Below are 19,834 nucleotides of genomic sequence, written 5' to 3'. Positions count from 1 at the left end.
TTTCAACCTCAGGACATGAATTACAAATTTCAGGTAATCAACTTAAAACAGTGTTTCTCAACCTTGACAACTTGAAGATGTCTGGACTTCAACTCCCAGAATTCCCCAGCCAGCATTTGCTGGCTGGGGAATTCTGGGAGTTGAAGTCCGGACATCTTCAAGTTGTCAAGGTTGAGAAACACTGACTTAAAACCACAACTCGAGCCCAAAGGTTCTGTTGCTGAGCAAGACAAGTGAGTTTTGTCCCATTTTATGACCGCTCTTGCCAGGCTGGACAACAATGGAATAGGGCAGTGTTGGTGAGCCTTTTCAACAACAAGTGCTGAAACGGGAGCATGTCTCTGTGTCAGGGGTGGGTTCCTGCCAGCATTACTACTGGTTCGGTGCCTGGAAAAGTTTGCTCCACCCATGTGCGCATTTGCACTTAAAAAGGTCTGTGCATGCGCACACCATTAAAAAGGGGAAAAAAGTTCAGCGAGTTCATGTGCACCAGGCATCTGGTCTTCCCGTTTCTGTCACTCCTGTGTGCATGAAGACCAGCTGGCTGGAACCTGGAAAAGCAATGGGCGACTGCTCACACTCCCAGAGAGATGACTCTGCATGGCACTTCCAGCACACATGCCATAGGTTCGACATCACCGGTATAGGGCCTCCGTCTTGAGCAAAGGGTTGGACTAGAAGACCTCCAAGGTCCCTTCCAGCTCTATTGTATTGTATTGTATTGTATTATTTGTATGCCGCCCTACTCTGGGAGGACTCAGGGCGGCAAACAATTCAAGGGGGGGGAAAAAGGGGAACATAAAAGACAAAATACAAATAATAAAAGTAGACAACAGTCGCACAAACATACATGTCGAGAGGGGAGGGAACTCATCACCCTCAGGTCTGCTGGCAAAGCCAGGTTTTGACGGCTTTTCGGAAGGCCTGGAGAGAGGTGAGGGTCCGAATCCCTGCGGGGAGTTCATTCCAGAGGGCCGGAGCTGCCACAGAGAAGGCCCTCCCCCGGGTAATAGCCAGGTGGCATTGGCTGGTAGATGGCACCCGGAGGAGGCCAACCCTGTGAGATCTAATGGGTCTGTGGGAGGTAATTGGCAGCAGGCGGTCTCTCAAGTACCCAGATCCAATACCATGAAGGGCTTTATAAGTTATGACTAGCACCTTGAAGCGTATCAGGAGACTGATCGGTAACCAGTGCAGCTTGCGGAGGATAGGTGTAACGTGATGATTGAGCGAATCATTAAGTGAATCGCTTCAGTGTTTAAGTTGTTGTTCAGTTAATCTGGCTTCCCCATTGACTTTGTCAGAAGACTTTATTTCTCAGAAGGCCCCAAAAGTTGATCACTTGATCTCAGGACATCATAAATAGGACATCATAAATTCCCAAGCATCTGAATTTCACTGCCAGAGAATTTCTCCTTATTTCCAGGTTGAATCTCTCCTTGTTCAGTTTCCATCCATTGTTCCTTGTCTGGCCTTCTGGTGCCTTGGAAAATAGCTTAAGCCCCTCCTCTCTGTGGCAGCCCCTCAAATATTGGAAGACTGCTATCCTGTCTCCCCTGGTCCTTCTCTTCACTAGACTAGCCAGGCCCAGTTCCTGTAACCGTTTGATTTCAGTGTGTATTTTTCCTGAAAGTGTAAAATTTTGAAACGCAATGAAGCTTGCCTCCAAATTAATTATGGGTCGGTTCTTGGCCTTAAAAGAGTTGAGAGCAGGGAGACTTTTATTCCCTTTACTGAAATATTCATAGTGAAAAATAGCAAAAGCTAAGGGAAGCTAAGGGAAAGAGGTTATCAGACCTCAAAAGACCTTGCTTGGAGCTGGACGTGAATGGGATAAGAAAAAAAAACTGCAGGAGCCCTGCCCAGGTTTTGATTCTTATACTCTTAAAGACTTCCTGTTAATATTTAATGCACAAGAGCACACTGTAAAAGTCCCAGTTGTGTAATCTAATATTAACAGCTATTTCATAAACCAACAAGATCCATTCAATGGGTGACCATTTAAACTATAACGCACCATTAAACCATAACGATGGCAGCAATGAAATTGTGATTAAAGGTAATAGATCCATCCGAGTGAGCTTCAGGGGAAGGGATGTATGTGAGAGGACATATTTATGGGGTTCCTAGAATTGTTTGCAGAATTGTCTGCAGGTGGCTCAGTGACCAAGAGGCTGAGCTTGTCGATCAGAAGGTCGGCAGTTCAGCAGTTCGAATCCTTAGCGCCGTGTAATGGAATGAGATCTCATTACTTGTCCCAGCTTCTGTCAATCTAGCAGTTCGAAAGCATATATAAAAATGCAAGTAGAAAAATAGGAACCACCTTTGGTGGGAAGGTAACAGTGTTCCATGCGCCTTCGGCATTTAGTCATGCTGGCCACATGACCACCGAGATGTTTTTGGACAGCGCTGGCTCGTCGACTTTGAAATGGAGATGAGCACCGCCCCCTAGAGTCAGGAACGACTAGCACGTATGTGTGAGGAAAATCTTTATCTTTATCTTAGAATTGACTGCATAAACAAACATAAGATGCTGGAGATGTTTGGCACTGAAGGATGTCAACGTCCCCTTTAATTCTTAATTTAAAGTGTGTGTGTGGGGGGGGGGAATCACTAAAAAAAAAAGGCTAGACATTCATGATAGCCAGGAATCCGATGCTTGTGAGGACAGAGTCAGCAAGCCCATCATGCTAACAAATAGCATGTCCTCAGTAGGTTCAAATGGTGGGGACGGGGATTTTGTGAGGCAGAATGACTCCACAAAAGCGTCAAGGGCAAGATCCCAGGACCTCAAATGCAATTAGCAGCGTCCATAACTAGCCACAATGGCGCCAAAACAATGCTGGCATTCAAACGATGGAACTTAGCACTCGTATCTCACCATATAACATAGACGTCATGTCATTTATATCACATCACACTTGGAGCCCATCTCTTATCCCTTCCCTACCCCCACCCCCCCAAGCTTTTAATTATTCTAAAAACAATTTGGCCAAGCTCATGTTGCTGCCACCTTCAATTGTGCAAATAATTTCTGTTCCTCTCTATCTGCCTGTCTGTATATCTCCCTGCCTGCCTGCCTGCCTCTCTGTCTCTGTCTCTGTCTGTGTGTCTGTCTCTGTCTCTCTCTGTCTGTCTTTCTACCTATCTATCTCTCTGCCTCTCTTTATCTCTGTCTCTTTCCCTCTATCATCTATGCATCTGTCCATCCATCCATCCATCTTGTTGCTTGACCATTAAATGCTATATTAGACAGGATGTCATTTTTACTTATAATGTGCGCGATTTTATCTGAATATCTTCTCCAAGATTTTAAACCACCTATTACCCATGCAGTTTTGTGTTGTTGCAATGAAAATAAGGTAAAACCAGTTACAGGATAATTGCTTTAAGAAGGTCTCACTACCCCTAGTATCATTTTTTCTCATATGGTATCCAAAACCTGCATTCACTTTTAAAATTCTCCATCCAATGTGTGGTGAGGACTGATGCTGATCAAGTAGAAGCTAGTAGTTCCCAAACTGGATAAAAATTTTCATGAAAGCATCTCAGTCACTTTCAGTTAAACAAAAAAAATATATATCTGGAGATTTGCAAAAATAAACTGGACAACCATTAGACCAGGATGTTATAACTTGTCCTTATTTGACCCTTCTGCTATTAACATTTCCAATTCCTTTACTTCTCTCCTTTTGGGCCTTGGTTGTCCACTCAATGGGAAAATACAAAACAGGAGAATCCTGGCTCTAGGTAACCGTTTGGGCTACTCTGGGTGCACTTGGAGACGGCACGTGAACAGAAAATGAGAAAATACAGCAAATCCCAAAGAGAATTGAGATGGTCTACCAGACATGAAAAATCAGGATCACACATAAGGTTGTAGCATAGAAGATTTCTTCAAGCCTATTAAAAATGAAAAAGGTCTTCTGCAGTCACGACATAAGGCTAAGATTAAAAATCAGGCTTGTCAAATGCTGCATCTTTCCTATCCTACTCTATGGAGTGGAGAGTTGGTCTCTGACTGAAAACCATAAAGCATTGAGTTAAAGCCAGAAATATTTTTGTTTTGGGGATTTTACCCAGTGGTGGGATTCATTTTTTTTTTACTATGGGTTCTGTGGGTGTAGCTTGGTGGGCATAGCATGGCTTGGTGGGTGTGACATGGCTTGGTGAGCATGGCATGGAGGCATGGCAGGTGAAAGGATACTGCAAAATCCCCATTCCATCCCCACCCCACGAACCTGCTTTCCAGCTCTGTTTTCCTGTTCAGGGCAACAAAAGAAGATCAGCTGGGAGGCTGGGAGGCAGCGGGGGCGTGGCCAGCCTATTTGCCGGTTCTCTGAACTACTCAAAATTTCCACTACCGGTTCTCCAGAACCTGTCAGAACTGGCTGAATACCACCTCTGATTATACCTGAAACGTATAATAAAGAGAATGCCTATTTAATTATCCATGTATTAACCACAGCTAGAATAGTATTTGCACAACATTGGAAGAGTGAAGAGATCCCTATTGATGAGAAAGTGATTAGAAAAATATTAGAATGTGCAGAAATGAATAGATTAACATTAATAATCAAAGAGAGAGAACAAACAGAATATTATAAGATATGGGAAGTCTTCTATCAATGGTTAGAGGGAAAAAGTGGGAATTGGAAATGGGGGAGAAAACTAAAGAAGAGTAGAAAATATGTTAAGTTAGAGGTCTAAACAATATGATAAATTGTTAGATTATGATGAAGAAGATAATTATGATTAACATTAGAATTGTATTTTTATTAGAAGATATGTTAAGAGAAAAATGAATAGGTTAATAATGTTTAATCGCTTAATACATGGTAATTTAAAGATAATTAATATTAATGTGAATGATGGTGTAAATTCTGAAACTGTTGCAAAGATATTTGTACCCAGATGACACACTGTTTAAGGAAAGATGAAATGTTTATATGTTGGAAATAAAAAAAAAATATAGAATATTAACTGAATTTCCATAAAGTTAAATTTAAAAAAAATTAAATTAAATTTAAATTTAAAACAGGGATGATTAAATAATTATAATGGAATATGAGCATTTTTAAATAAAATCTGTGTTGGTGGAAGGTAAAGGGAATAAGCTACTCAAGAATATATGTTGTTTTGGAGAGGATAAAGGCGCAATTGGAATATATTGTATATCTTTTAGTTGTTATAGATGAAGAAATATAAGGGTTAAAAAAAGGTCTCCAGGGGATGGGGGTGCACTATAATATTTGTTATTTTCCCTTTTCCTTTCTTTTTTGTATTTACCATGTTTGTATTATTTGTATTTTAATTTTTTTTAAAAAGACATAAAAAAACCTTTTTATTAAAAAAAAAAGAAAGAAAGCCACTTGAAGAAACTAGAAGCATTTGGAATGTGGATTTACAGGCAGCTGTTATGTATAAATTGCATTGACAAAATCAGAAATGAGGAGGGGATGAGCCGCCTGGGAAAGCCAAGGAAAATAATCAAAATCATAAAAAAGCAAAAGTTGGAATATTCTGGACGTGTGATGCAACACCTGGAAAAATACACCACACTTTGCTTAATCCTACAGGGAGAGATTGAAGGCAGTCAAGGTCCAGGCAGAAGAAGAACATCATGGTTTCATAATCTAAGGGTTTGGACAAAACTCAACTTTTTCGTGCAGCTGTTGATAAAAATAGGATCGCCAACATGATTGCCAACGTCCGAAGACAGATGTGGCACAAGAAGAAGTCAGGCACGAAGAAACAGGATGGCACATAAGGTTGAAGCATAGAATAATTCTTCAAGATTATACAAAAGAATTAGGTAAATTAATGTCAGCACTACACTGGCACTAGATAAGGGTCAATGGAATTCAAGGGGGGCTGAACTTGGCTCTCTTTTGGTAACATAAGGACTCTAAACTAATGACACATTTAACTCCATCACCCACTCTGCCTGTTTTTCTTTGATTGATGTTTCCTGTTCTTTGGGGTTCAATTTTCACACACAGACAGGCAGACAGACAGACAGACACAGAGTGTTTTTTTTCTTTTGTTAAAGCACCTGGTTTGCCCAAATATGGGAGGGAGCGTACTCCTTCCCTTTTGTCTTTCAGCCCCACTCCAGGAGCCTTTCAGGCAGAAAAACCATTTTGTGTTGCATTTTTGCTGATAAATAAATGAAGGGAGACTAGTATAGACCTATTTCAAACTATTTAGCTCTCAGCAGCTAGCCATGCCCTTACAAAAGAAAAAATAATCATTCACATGGCTTAGCTGATAAGGGAGGAGAGGTTGTGGCTTAGAGGTTAATATAACTGCCTAATAAGTAAAAACAGACCAAGTTCGAATCCCAGCAAGGGTATAGATCAAATAGAATACTTACAACAGTTCTTTAATGACCGTTTGAAGTTACAATGGCATTGAAAAAAGTGACTTATGACCATTTTTCAAACTCACGACCACTGTAGCATCCCCATGGCCATCTGATGAAAATTCAGTTGCTTAGCAACGGACTCATATTTATGATGGTTGCAGTGTCCCAGGGTCATGTGATCACATTTTGCAACCTTCTGATGATTGAAGTCAATGGGCAAGCCAGATTCACTTCACAACCATATTAGTAACTTATCAACTGCAGTGATTCACTTAACAATGGTGGCAAGAAAAGTCATAAAATGGGGCAATATTCACAATAACTGTTTCACTTAGCAACAGAAATTTGGAGCTCAATTGGGGTTGTAAGTTGAGCATTACCTGTATTGTATCTTGCCAACCTGATTCTCCTAGAGAACTTTTTAGAGTACCAGTGCAGATCATTAAATAAAGGTAAAGGTTCCCCTCGCACATATGTGCTAGTTGTTCCCGACTCTAGGGGGCAGTGCTCATCTCTGTTTCAAAGCCAAAGAGCCAGTGCTGTCCGAAGATGTGTCAGTGGTCATGTGGCCAGCATGAATAAACTCTGAAGGTGCACAGAACACTGTTCCCTTCCCACCAAAGGTGGATCCTATTTTTTCTACTTGCATTTTTTACATGCTTTCGAACTGCTAGGTTGGCAGAAGCTGGGAAAAGTAATGGGAGCTCACTCTGTTATGCGGCACTAGGGATTCAAACTGCTGATTGACAAGCTCAGCCTCTTAACCACTGAGCCACCACGTCCCTTTGCACAAATAATTATTCCATCATTATTATTCCTGGAGTCCCATTTTCTTGTCTTTTCTCAGGCGTGGTGCATTTTCCCCTCTTGAGTTGCCTTACTCAGTAGCACCAAGGCTTCTCCAATTGTTAAGATTTGTAAGGTGTTTTTTTTCCCCCCAAAGCTGCTGAGCATCCAAAAATAATATCATCTGTTGAGCTTTCCTGTTTTCAAAGAGAAGCACTGATCTTAAGGGGCAGATTAGATGCTGGCATATTTGAGTTCCCCCCCTCATCCCCGCCACTTCTTCCCCCCCTCTGCCGATAATAAGCCTCTGATGGATTTTGCTCTGAGACCCTCTGCATTGTAGGGATAAGTGAATCTGAGAGCACATTAAGTGTATCATGGAACAGATCCTGCAGTCTGCAATTCACGGCAGTGATTCAACCCAAGAAAAGGTTTAAAGCACCCAGCAAAGTGGAGATCTCCCTCTCCCTCTCTTTCTTGTTTTCTCATTCTCTCTCTCTCTCCCTCTTTTTTCTCTCATATTCTCTCTCCCTCTCCCTCTTTTTTTTCTCTCATATTCTCTCTCTCTCTCCCTCTTTTTTCTCCCATTCTCTCTCCCTCCCTCTTTTTTCTCTCATTCTCTCTCTCTCTTTTCTCTCATTCTCTCCCTCTCCCTCACCCTCTCTCTTTTTTCTCTCATTCTCTCTCTTTCTTATTCTCTCATTCTTCCTCTCTCCTCTCGCTTTCTTGTTCTCATTCTCTCCCTCCCTCTCTTTTTTTCTTTCTCTCTTTTTTCTCTTATTCTCTCTTGTTCTCTCATTCTCTCTCCCTCTCTTTTTTCTCTTATTCTCTCTCTCTCCCTCTCTTTTTTCTCTCATTTTCTCTCTCCCTCACATTTTTCTCTCATTCCCTTTCTGTTGTTCTTTCATTCTCTCCCTCTCTCTTTTCTCTCTCTCTTTCTTGTTCTCTCATTCTCTTTCCCCTCTCTTTCTTGTTCTCATTCTCTCCCTGCCTTTTCTCTCATTCTCTCTCTCCCTTTTCTCTCATTCTCGCTCTCCCTCTTTTTTCTCTTATTCTCTCTCCCTCTCTTTTTTCTCTCATTTTCTCTCTCCCTCACATTTTTCTCTCATTCCCTTTCTGTTGTTCTTTCATTCTCTCCCTCTCTCTTTTCTCTCTCTTTCTTGTTCTCTCATTCTCTCTCTCCCCTCTTTCTTGTTCTCATTCTCTCCCTGCCTTTTCTCTCATTCTCTCTCTCCCTCTCCTTTTTCTCTTATTCTCTCTCTCTCTCTTTTCTCTCATTCTCTCTCTTTTTTCTTTCATTCTCTCTCTTTCCTGTTCTCTCATTCTCTTTCTCTCCCCTCTCTTTCTTGTTCTCGTTCTCTCCCTCCCTCTCTTTTTCTCTCATTCTCTCTCTCTTTCTTGTTCTCTCATTCTCTCTCTCCCTTCCTCTCTCTCTTTTTTTCTCTCATTCTCTTGTTCTCTCATCTCTCTTTTCTCTCATTCTCTCTCTCTCTTCTTTCTTTCTTTCTTTCTTTCTTTCTTTCTTTCTTTCTTTCTTTCTTTCTTTCTTTCTTTCTTTCTTGTTCTCTTATTCCTCTCTCTCTTTATTTCTCTCTCTCCTACCTCTGGCTTTGTCCTTTCACAACTGCTGAAAACTCAAGAGAGCTGAAAATGGGAGGGGAACCACGCCTCTTATACAAGAAAACGGTCTTTCTCGAAATAGCTCTTAAGCACTCCTCTTCTCGCTGTTAAGAGTGACATGTCAATCATTCCGGGAAGTTGGTTCCTGTAACACCGATGGCTAGCTTTTCATTCCATTTTATTTATTCTTTTGATTTTTTTTTTGTTATGGGCCGCTTTTTCCAGTTCAGCTGTAAAAAAATAAAAGAAAAGAAGGCGAAAAAGGGGAAATGGCATGGACATGGCCCATTTCAGATTTTATTTATGGAACTTTAAATGCCACTGATGCGCACGATTAGAAGCCAACCATTGCATTTGTCTAATGCAGCAGAAAAGAATAACTCAAATTCTTGTTCAGCAAATGTAACAAACTCATTTGCCCCCTGCCACTGCCTGGTAGGCTGCGTCTAATCGAAGAGCATTGCAACCAAAATGTGTCATTGCTTTGATGAGGAGAGGCCACTTAAAGCCAAAGGGGAGCCGGAAGTCGAAGGCACTGAGTTCAAGAAGAGTAGGTAAGTCTCTGGTCCCGGTTTCCAATCCAAATTCGATCACACATCATTATCCAGGGACACGTATATTTGGAAGAGTTCCATTCCCCACCATCCAGTCAGAGCTAAAGAAGCTTCTAAGATGAGAAGCGAAAGATCTTCAAAGAAAAGTCAAGGAAGTCCAGTTGTCTCTTGAAAAAGCATCTTTGGGACAACCAGGACCTGGCTGGCTGAGAATCTCTTCACACTTTTTAGCGATACAATTTGGGATGAACACCCTTTGAATCGTGTGGAAGGAGGAATGGATTTCCAGAGAGAAAAAAATGCAGACTACAGGAACCAGGAGGACACACAGAAATCTCCCAGTGCTTCAACGACCCTCTAAAAGGATGCAAATGACCAGCTGTCTGCAAAGAGTATTAATCCTCCCATTCCCCACCATCCAATCAGAGCTGAAGAAGCTTCTGGGATGAGAAGTGAAATGTCTTCAAAGAAAAACCAGAAAGTCCAGTTGCCTCTTGCAAAAAGCACCTTTGGGACATGGAATCTGTTGCATTGAACTGGAAGAGGAGAAGGAAGAGGAAGAAGAAAAAGAAGGAGAAAAGAGGGAGGAGAAGGAGAAGGAAGACCTTTGGGTAAAATGTGTTATGGTAGTGTTTTTCTGTGGATTGTGAAGTTTAAGAGAAATGGCCTCATAAAATAAAGAAAGACAATCCAAGGTGAACTGTATGGCTTGTGCATGATCTGTTTTGCTTCTGTTTATGCTTTATTATTATAATGAAACAATAATGAACAATACTAATAATTTGGAACTGCAACCAAACAAGGCAGACTTCAATCGATAGTTAGGACTACAGAAAAAACAATTGCAACCAGCCTTCCATTGAGGACTTGTATACTGCACAAGCCAGAAAGTGGGCTTAGAAACTATCTACAGACCCCTTACATCTTGGACATAAACTGTTTCAACTTCTTCCCTCAAGATGACGCTATAGGGCATTTTACACCAGGACAACCAGACAAAAGGACAGTCTCCCCCCACCCCCCTCATGCCATCACTCTGCTAAACAACTAATTCCCACAACACTCTCAAACTACCTAGTAGGGCTGCATTACTATTCTTCTTCTCATATTTCCTATTTCCTTATCTTCTTATGACTATAACTTGATTGCTGGCATCTTGGTATTTATATTACCTGTTTTATTTAATATCCTAGTCTGCCTATGGAGATTCTCAGTCATCCAGGTCATGGCTGTCTCAAAGGTGTTTTTTCAAGAGGCAACTGGACTTTCTGTTTTTTTCTTCAAAGACGTTTCTCTTCTCACTCAAGAAGCTTCTTCAGAGCTGAAGAAGCTTCTTGGGTGAGAAGCGAAACGTCTTCGAAGAAAAACAGAAAGTCCAGTTGCCTCTTGTAAAAACCCCCTGTGGGACGTTAGTATCCTAGTATGATTTATGTTGATTGCTTATTTAGTTAGTATCTTATGACTGCCACTGAGAGTTGTAACTTACGATTTATGATGAATGTATTTTGTGATTATAATCATGATTTATCACATTGGTTATCACGGAGACAAATTCCTTGTGTGTCCAATCACACTTGGCCAATAAAGCAATCCAATCCCATTCCATTCCATTCCACTCCACTCCATTCTATTATTCTATTCTAATGTATATTATTATTATTCCCTGCTCCATATTTATAGGTCATCCTATAACTCAAATTAGATGGTCCTTTGTAGCAAACAATAACACTGATTAGATTATTATGAAGCCGTGCAAAGCAGTCAGATGGCGAATAGCTTCTTTCTAACCTCTTTGGAACCTAAGGTGGCCATCTGTTGAAATGTACAGCTTATAAGAGCATGATTTCATGACAGGTCAGCTGACCTCCTTGTGGAATTCCGGAGTGATCCTTCCAACAATCTACCCTGAGTGGAAAACAGAGACAGCTGGCAACCACCGATGGACTGGATCAACCCTGGGTCCCTCAGCTGGAGACCTTTGCTGGCAATCCTTTCAAACAGATGCTTGGCTGTAGGCAATGATGGCTCACTGGATGCATCTTTGCCATGTTTCTCTTTGGATCAAAATGCCAGGGCAAGGGATATTTCATGGAAATTCTCTGGCCAACAGTAAGACGCACTGGTCACCTCGAGCATTCCAGGATACAAAACCAGGCACACAGGTGCACATTCACACAGGCTAATGGGTTTTCATTCACCGGGGAGTCATAATAGAAAAGGACAGATTATGAGGAGGGCTCAAATAATATTTGTCAGTGCCCGTTAAGCTCAGTCTTTCTTCTCTTTGCGGCGCTTTTGATCTCTAGTGCTTCTGATCGGGACATTAATATTTTGGCGCTCTGCTGTGCATTTTGATTTGGGGAGATTAAATATGCAAAGGAGAACAATCCGCATCAGAGGTGATTGTGTCTGCATGATTGTGTTCAATATCAAAAGCCCAGGCTGCCGGAACCTGGGAGAGAAATAATTATTGTTACACCTTGGAATGCATTAACGACTCCATTAATAATTGATCTGATGTTATATTTCCTTCTAATACTCATCAAAACTTTTTCCAATGCAAGGTGCCGTGTGTAGCATCTCATTACGGCATTTGCTCAAAAGGGGGGAAGAAAAATCAATGCATTTCTAACTTATTTGTGTCAAAACTCATTTATTTCCACAATAACATAAACCGTCAAACCTTGGCACCCTGTTAATAACATCCACCTTATTTGCATATTATTCAAATCTCTCCCTTTTCTTTTACGAAACGGGGGGCTTAAAAACACACACACACATGCCCCCACCATGAAAGACTGTCACAGGCTCGCTCAAAAGGCAGCCGATAGCCTCGTGTGGGCTGCTCCATGGCGTCCTTAGAGAAGGGTTATCTCCAGCAACTAATTATGCGATAATTTATGCATATTAATTAGCCTAGGGAGCAGTGGCTGATCTGTCTTTGGGAGAGAAAAAAACCCACAAAGAGGGAAGGGAGCACTAGCAAGAAATCTTTGACAAAAGGAGAAGACACGACAGGCTCTGGATATTTTTTCTTGGAGTTGCCTTTGGCGATCCATCTGAAATGGGTGGGATGACTCGGTCTCTTCCCCTTTCTGAATTCTGGTGGATTGAATTCAGATTTTATGCCTGGGGAATAAAGTCATTGACCGCTGCTGGCATTCTGTGGCTTTCTTGAATAAATCACGTCTCCTCTTTCGCTAGGAAGGTGTGTGTGTGTCCTGATTGACTGTGTTCTTTTCTGAAAGTGTCAGGAACAAAAGAACAGGCTGATTGGATTGGACCAAAGGCAGGAAGCGGGTGTAAAGGCCAGGTGTGTTTCCTGTTGCAGAATAACAGAGTTGGAAGGGGTCTTGGAGCTCTTCTAGTCCAAGGCCCTGTGCAAGTGGAGAACCTTATGGTCAGGTAGCTCAGTCAGGACCCCGGACAGCAGCCCAGGATCCGGGGAGCTGGGGAAGTTTGTTTTAGAGGAGATTCGGGTTAATGTCAGGTTCCAAAGAGCATGCTCAATCAAATAAGAATTCGACACTGAAATATAATTGTATCTTATTTTATTTATCTATATATGAAATTATTGTATTTTATACCATTTCATTTTAAATTGTACTTTATTCCAATTTCATTTTAAATCATATTCCAATTTTATATTAAATTGCTTTTATCAAATTTTAGTAATAATCTGTTTCTGGAACTCCGCACTTTGATACGGCCCAAGGACTAATCCATCCATCCATCCATCCATCCATCCATCCATCCATCCATCCATCCATCCATCATCCATCCATCAATCAAAACTATACCATTTCAGACAAGTGACTGTCCAGTCTCTTCTTAAAAAACTCCAGGGATACAATAATACAATAGCAGAGTTGGAAGGGACCTTGGAGGTCTTCTAGTCCAACCCCCTGCCTAGGCAGGAAACCCTACACCATTTCAGACAAATGTCTATCCAACATCTTCTTAAAAACTTCCAGTGTTGGGGCATTCACAACTTCTAGAGGCAAACTGTTCCACTGATTCATTGTTCTAACTATCAGGAAATTTCTCCTCAGTTCTAAGTTGCTTCTCTCCTTGCTTAGTTTCCACCCATTGCTTCTTGTTCTGCCCTCAGGTGCTTTGGAGAATAGTTTGACTCCCTCTTCTTTGGAGCAGCCCCTGAGATATTGGAACACTGCTATCATGTCTCCCCTTGTCCTTCTTTTCATTAAACTAGACATACCCAGTTCATGCAACCGTTCTTCATATGTTTTAGTCTCCAGTCCCCAAATCCTCTTTCTTGCTCTTGTCTGCACTCTATCTAGAGTTTCCACATCTTTTTTACATCATGGTGACCAAAGCTGAATGCAATATTCCAAGTGTGATCTTACCAAGGCATTATAAAGTGGTATTAACACTTCACATGATCTTGGTTCAATACCTCTGTTTATGTAGCCTAGGACTGTGTTGGCTTTTTTGGCAGCTGCTGCACACGGCTGGCTCATATTTAAATGGTTGTCCACTAGGACTCCAAGATCCCTCTCACAGTTACTTTTATTGAGCAAGGTACCACCTATACTGTACCTGTGCATTTCATTTTTCTTGCGTAAATGTAGAACCTTACTCTTTTCACAATTGAATTTCATTTTATTAGATAGTGCCCAATGTTCAACTTTGTCAAGATCCTTCTGTATCTTAAGCCTGTCTTCTGGAGTGTTGGCACCCACTGGACTACCCTTGTCCCTGATTACTCTCTGCTGTTCTAGGAACTTTTGACAGCTTGTAATTGATTTGGATATCATTTTGGTTGGCATCTACACATTTTTTGCTATGCTTTTGATTTCTGCTTGCTTGAGCTAAGAACAAAGCTTAAAATCCTTGGAGCATTCCTTATCTCTGGATTCAAAAGACTCCATTGCTTGAGCACTGATCACTGCCCCGAATCCTTGACATGGCCCACAACACAGTGGAGAATTTTGAAATGCTGTTTGGGGGCCACCTACAAAACCAGCAGCCAGTTCTGATCAGAGAAGGAATATCCTTGCAAATCGGTTGGATATGCTGGACTGTGATCTTTCTCGGAAGGTTGTGTGACCCAAATTAGAAAGAATGTCATCAGTGCGTTTAAGGTGTCAAAAAGTGGCATGGTCTACCCACAGGGAGCTCCCTGGATTTTTTTTCCAGGCTTTAAAAGCCAGGCGTTCAGTTGAAGAAAAGAAGAAAATACATTTTACAGAGAAAGAGAGAAACGTTTGAAAAATCTATGTTTGCCACAGTAGATGTTTCTTAAGCAGTAACCAGCTGGTCAGATCAGCTAATCAGATTTCAGATTCTTGTGCATCTTTCTGATATAACCAGAGGTGGGATTTAGCCGGTTCGCTCTGGTTTGGGAAAACAGGTAGCAGCGGCTGCAGGAAACTCCACCCACCTGTCCCGACGTATGCACGAGCATTGTCAAGCACAGACGGCAGTGTGCATGTGTAGATGAGGCGTGTGTGTGAACCGGTAAGTGAATCCCACCTCTGGATATAACCCAAATGTACTTTTTCAAGGGGCAGCTGGACTTCGTTCTGGTTTCCTTTCATATCTTTTCAGCAATTCCAAGAAGGCTCCATACCCATTTGCACTACTCTGGTGTGATTACCCACGTCAGCTGGCATTCCCTGGTTGACAGGATCACAGCACGCCCATCCTGCTGGACAAGGTCAGAAGGATAGAAACAATGATTTCCTGTCCACTGGGGATTCCCTGCCTACTTATAATATGCATCCTAGCTGGATAAGATAGCCATGGTGGCTCAGTGGTTAGAATGCAGTATTGCAGACTGACTGACTGTGCTGACTTCTAGCAGTTCGGAACTGATGGGCTCAAAGTTGACTCAGCCTTCCATCCTTCCGAGGTGGGTAAAATGAGGACCCAGATTGTTGGGGGACAATAGGCTGACTCTGTAAACTGCTTAGAGAGGACTGTAAAACACTGTAAAGCGGTATATAAGTCTAAGTGCTATTAGCAATAGCAATAGCACTTAGCCTGTTAGTGAGGGTTATAAAACATTATGAAGTGGTATATAAGTCTAAGTGCTATTAGTAATAACACTTAGGCGGTTAGTGAGGGTTATAAAGCATTGTGAAGTGGTATATAAATCTAAGTGCTATTAGCAATAGCTCTTAGGTGATTAGTGAGGGTTATAAAGCACTATGAAGCGATATATAAGTCTAAGTGCTATTAGCAGTAGCAATAGCACTTAGGCGGTTAGTGAGGGTTATAAAGCAGTATGAAGCGATATATAAGTAAGTGCTATTAGCAATAGCTCTTAGGTGATTAGTGAGGGTTATAAAGCACTATGAAGCAATATATAAGTCTAAGTGCTATTAGCAGTAGCAATAGCACTTAGGCAGTTAGTGAGGGTTATAAAGCAGTATGAAGCGATATATAAGTCTAAGTGCTATTAGCAATAGCTCTTAGGTGATTAGTGAGGGTTATAAAGCACTATGAAGCGATATATAAGTCTAAGTGCTATTAGCAGTAGCAATAGCACTTAGGCAGTTAGTGAGGGTTATAAAGCAGTATGAAGCGATATATAAGTCTAAGTGCTATTAGCAATAGCTTTTAGGTGATTAGTGAGGGTTATAAAGCATTATGAAGCAGTATATAAGTCTAAGTGCTCTTGCTATAAGCGAATCAGGTCAATGCCGTTGTAGCCAGCTTGAAATGCTGTTTGCTTTTCCCAGCAATGATGCTTTGCTGGCAGCCATGCAAACTCCCCTTATTCTCCAGGGAAGCAGCTGACTGAACCTTGCTACGTGGAAGCAGAGGGGCCGGATTAACCCATTCATAAATCAGAGGTGAAGAGAGCAATCTTGTTGAATGTAATGTATGCTAATGAAGTGACCTGGCTAATGGGGCCCTTTCTGATATTCCGCCGTCGCGTCAATTATACAGCCTCAATTACGGCCCTGTTTTTGAATCGCACGGCTGCGAAATGAGAGCCTTAATAGAGATGTTTCACCCAGTAAAATGCCTGATTAGGTTATGAAAGCTGAAAGTCAGGCAGAAAAGTGGAGTGAAGCTGGGGAGGGGAGGGGGGGTGAGAAAGACGCAGGGGGAGGGAAACCCAGAAGAGCGAAAAGATGGAGGAGAGATTTTATAGCAGGATTTAATGAGGCAAAAGACGCCATTTTGCACGCAGGGGCTACCAAAGTCAGCCTGGCGCTTTCTCCAATGTTTTTCTTGCCTTGCAAAAAAAAAAATGCCTTCCATTTTACAGGCAGTCCTCGTTTTAAAAGCATTTACTTAGTGACCATTCAAATTTGCAATGGCACTGAAAAAACTGACTTGTGTCCGATTCTCACACTTATGACCATTGCCGCATCCTCATGGTCATGTCACTAAAAACTTGGATGCTTGGTACATACATGGTTAGAAAATAAAGTTAAAGCTACACATAGATTATAAGCCAGAAATATTTTTGTTAGGCACAGTGCCAGAAAAATATAATAAGGGGGGGTTTGCATTTAACAATACAGTGTTTTGATGGCGGCAAGAATTGTGTTTGCACAGCGTTAGAAAAATGAGGAGACACCGAGAGAAAAATATTAGATTGTGCAGAAATGGATAGACTGACATCGAAGATAAAAGGAAAGCAAGATACAGAATACTTTCAAATATGGGATTTGTTTTATAAATGGTTGAATAATGGTTTTGAAGGCGGAAGAGGACTCCTTGGCCCAATGGCGGATAAGGGAAACTCTGATGACAAACCTCCACTGCCTTGTAGCTCTATCCACTCCTGGAAAAGGCTTCAGAGTCAACCTCCAGGCAAAATCCGGAGCCGGAGTCCCATGTACAACCATGTTCTGGTGACTCCTGCAACGCAGGTTGAACTAATCTTATTGGCTCTGCCATTCCATTGGATTATTTCAGCAACGTGGAGAGGGGGGATCTGCTGCTTGGGTAACAGTCTATCCTCCATATTAATCTACCCAAGCCTTGTTATGGAGAGGACACTCCAGCTTTGACCTCTTCCCAGAGCAGGATACCAGAGTCTTTTCAGACTGAAGGATGCCAATGCCAATGGTTGGATAATAGAAATAGAAATTAGGAGCTGGGAAGACATTGCTATGTAAGCAATCAACCCAGACAATCCACTGTTCACAAAGCACTTATGTATGTTAAGTGAAAATGCACAAATAAAGTTAAAACAAATTGGACGCTTGGCAACCGGCTTGTACTTATGACGGTTGCAGTGTCCTGGGGTCATGGGATCCCTTTTTGCGACCTTCTGACAAGCAAAGTCAATGGGGAAGCCAAGTTCACTTAAACCACTGTATACTCATTTGAACTACTGCAGTGATTCACTGAACAACTATGGCAGCGAAGGTCATAAAATGAGGCAAAACTCACTTAACAAATCTCTCACTCAGCAACATAAAATTCTGGGCTCCATTGTGGTCGTATGTTGAGGACTACTTGTATTTCAGAGTGGAGTTGCTAACCACTGCATCCTATATTGTCAAATGCTGAGATGTTGTGCTCGAGATGGGGGGAAAAAAGGGAAACTTTTAGTTTTAGTGGAGGCAGAAATGGTATATCAGAATAGACTAATGGAGTTTGAAGGGACCTTGAAGGTCTTCCAGTCCAACCTTCTGCTTAGGCAGGAAACCCAGTACCATTTCAGACAAATATTTCTCTAATCTCTTCTTAAAAACTTCCAATGTTGGAGCAACATTCACAACTTCTGGAGGCAAGTACATCCACTGATTAATTATTCTAACTGTCAGGAAATTTCTCCTCAGTTCTAGGTTGCTCCTCTCCTTGATTAGTTTCCACTCATTGCTTCTTGTCCTGCCTTCAGGTGCTTTGGAGAATAGCTGGACTCCCTCTTCTTTGTGGCAGCCCCCGAGATATTGGAAGACTGCTATCATGTCTCCTCTGGTCCTTCTTTTCATTAAACTAGACATACCCAGTTCATGCAACCGTTCTTCATATGTTTTAGTCTCCAGTCCCCTAATCCTCTTTGTTGCTCTTCACTGCACTCTTTCTAGAGTCTCTGGATCTTTTTTACATCGTGGTGACCAAAACTGAATGCTATATTCCAAGTATGGCCTTACTAAGGCATTATAAAGTGGTATTAACACTTCACGTGATCTTGATTCTATCCCTCTGATGATGCAGCCTAGAACTGTGTTGGCTTTTTTGGCAGCTGCAGCAGGCTTTTTATTCTTGCATTAAACATGTAAAAAATAAAATAAAAAGTAGAGGCCAACATGTTATTTTATTCGATAGCACTAGAGAAAGTCAGAAGTCTGCATTTCTTTTTTCCCTCTTCATCCTACACTTCTCTCTCTACCCCTTTCCCTTCTCACTATTTTCATTTTCAGTTACATTTTATATTTTAATAAGTGTAATTTATATATAAAAACTGGGTGGAACTCAAAAATCATTTGCTGGTTTCTTTGCTCTGACAAAGTTCACATCTATTCATTTTATTTATTGCTGACTATTTCAATATGAAGACCGTGAGTGTGATTAGGAGCCGAGGTGGCGCAGTGGTTAAATGCAGCACTGCAGGCTACTTCAGCTGACTGTCTGCAGTTCGGCTGTTCAAATCTCACCGGCTCAGGGTTGACTCAGCCTTCCATCCTTCCGAGGTGGGTAAAATGAGGACCCGGATTGTTGTTGGAGGCAATATGCTGACTCTGTAAACCACTTAGAGAGGGCTTTCAGCCCTATGAAACGGTATATAAGTCTAACTGCTATTGCTATTACTATTTAAGCACCAATTATGTTTCCCTGCTTTTTTTCTTGATTTGTAACCATTTTTACAAACTTGAAACCTGGCATTGGATTTGCTGCTCAGAAAAGCATTGTCTCCATACACACAGAGAAATCTATAAGTTGACTCATATTTTGCTATTGCAACTGATTATGTGGATTGTTCTTTAGGGAAAAAAAAGACATTAAGAGTTGTTAACCTAATTTTGTAAAGCTTCTTCTCCGGTAACATAGTACTGTAAACTAGGACATAGAAAACCTTTGCCAGACCAATTCTCGAAAGCAGCTCGTCTGCCTGGAATCCACACTTTATATCGGACATTAATACAATTGAGTGAGTCCAGAGATATTTCACGAGAAGAGTCCTCCACTCTTCTGTTCACAGTGGAATCCCTTATGCCACCAGGCTCAAAATTTTGGCCTTGGATAACCTTGAACTATGTTGCCCGGTCTGACCTGAGCATAGTATATAAAATTATCTGCTACAATGTCCTTCCTGTAAATTACTTCAGCTTCAACCGCAACAATTCACCAGCACACAATAGATACAAACTTAAGGTTAACTGCTCCAAACTCGATTGCAGAAATTACGACTTCAGCAACAGGGCCGTCAATGCCTGGAATGCTGTACCTGACTCTGTGGTTTCTTCCCCAAACCCCCAAAACTTTAACCTAAGACCGTCTGTCGACCCCACCCCATTCCTAAGAGGTCTGTAAGGGGTGTGCATAAGCGCACCAGTGTGCCTACTATCCCTGC

This window comes from Thamnophis sirtalis, unplaced genomic scaffold, assembly GCF_051295495.1.
Source record: "Thamnophis sirtalis isolate CommonGarterSnake01/CBP01778 unplaced genomic scaffold, rThaSir2_p1.2 scaffold_2, whole genome shotgun sequence".
In the NCBI taxonomy this organism is placed as follows: Eukaryota; Metazoa; Chordata; class Lepidosauria; order Squamata; family Natricidae; genus Thamnophis; species Thamnophis sirtalis.
Note: the sequence above shows the minus strand (reverse complement) of the source record.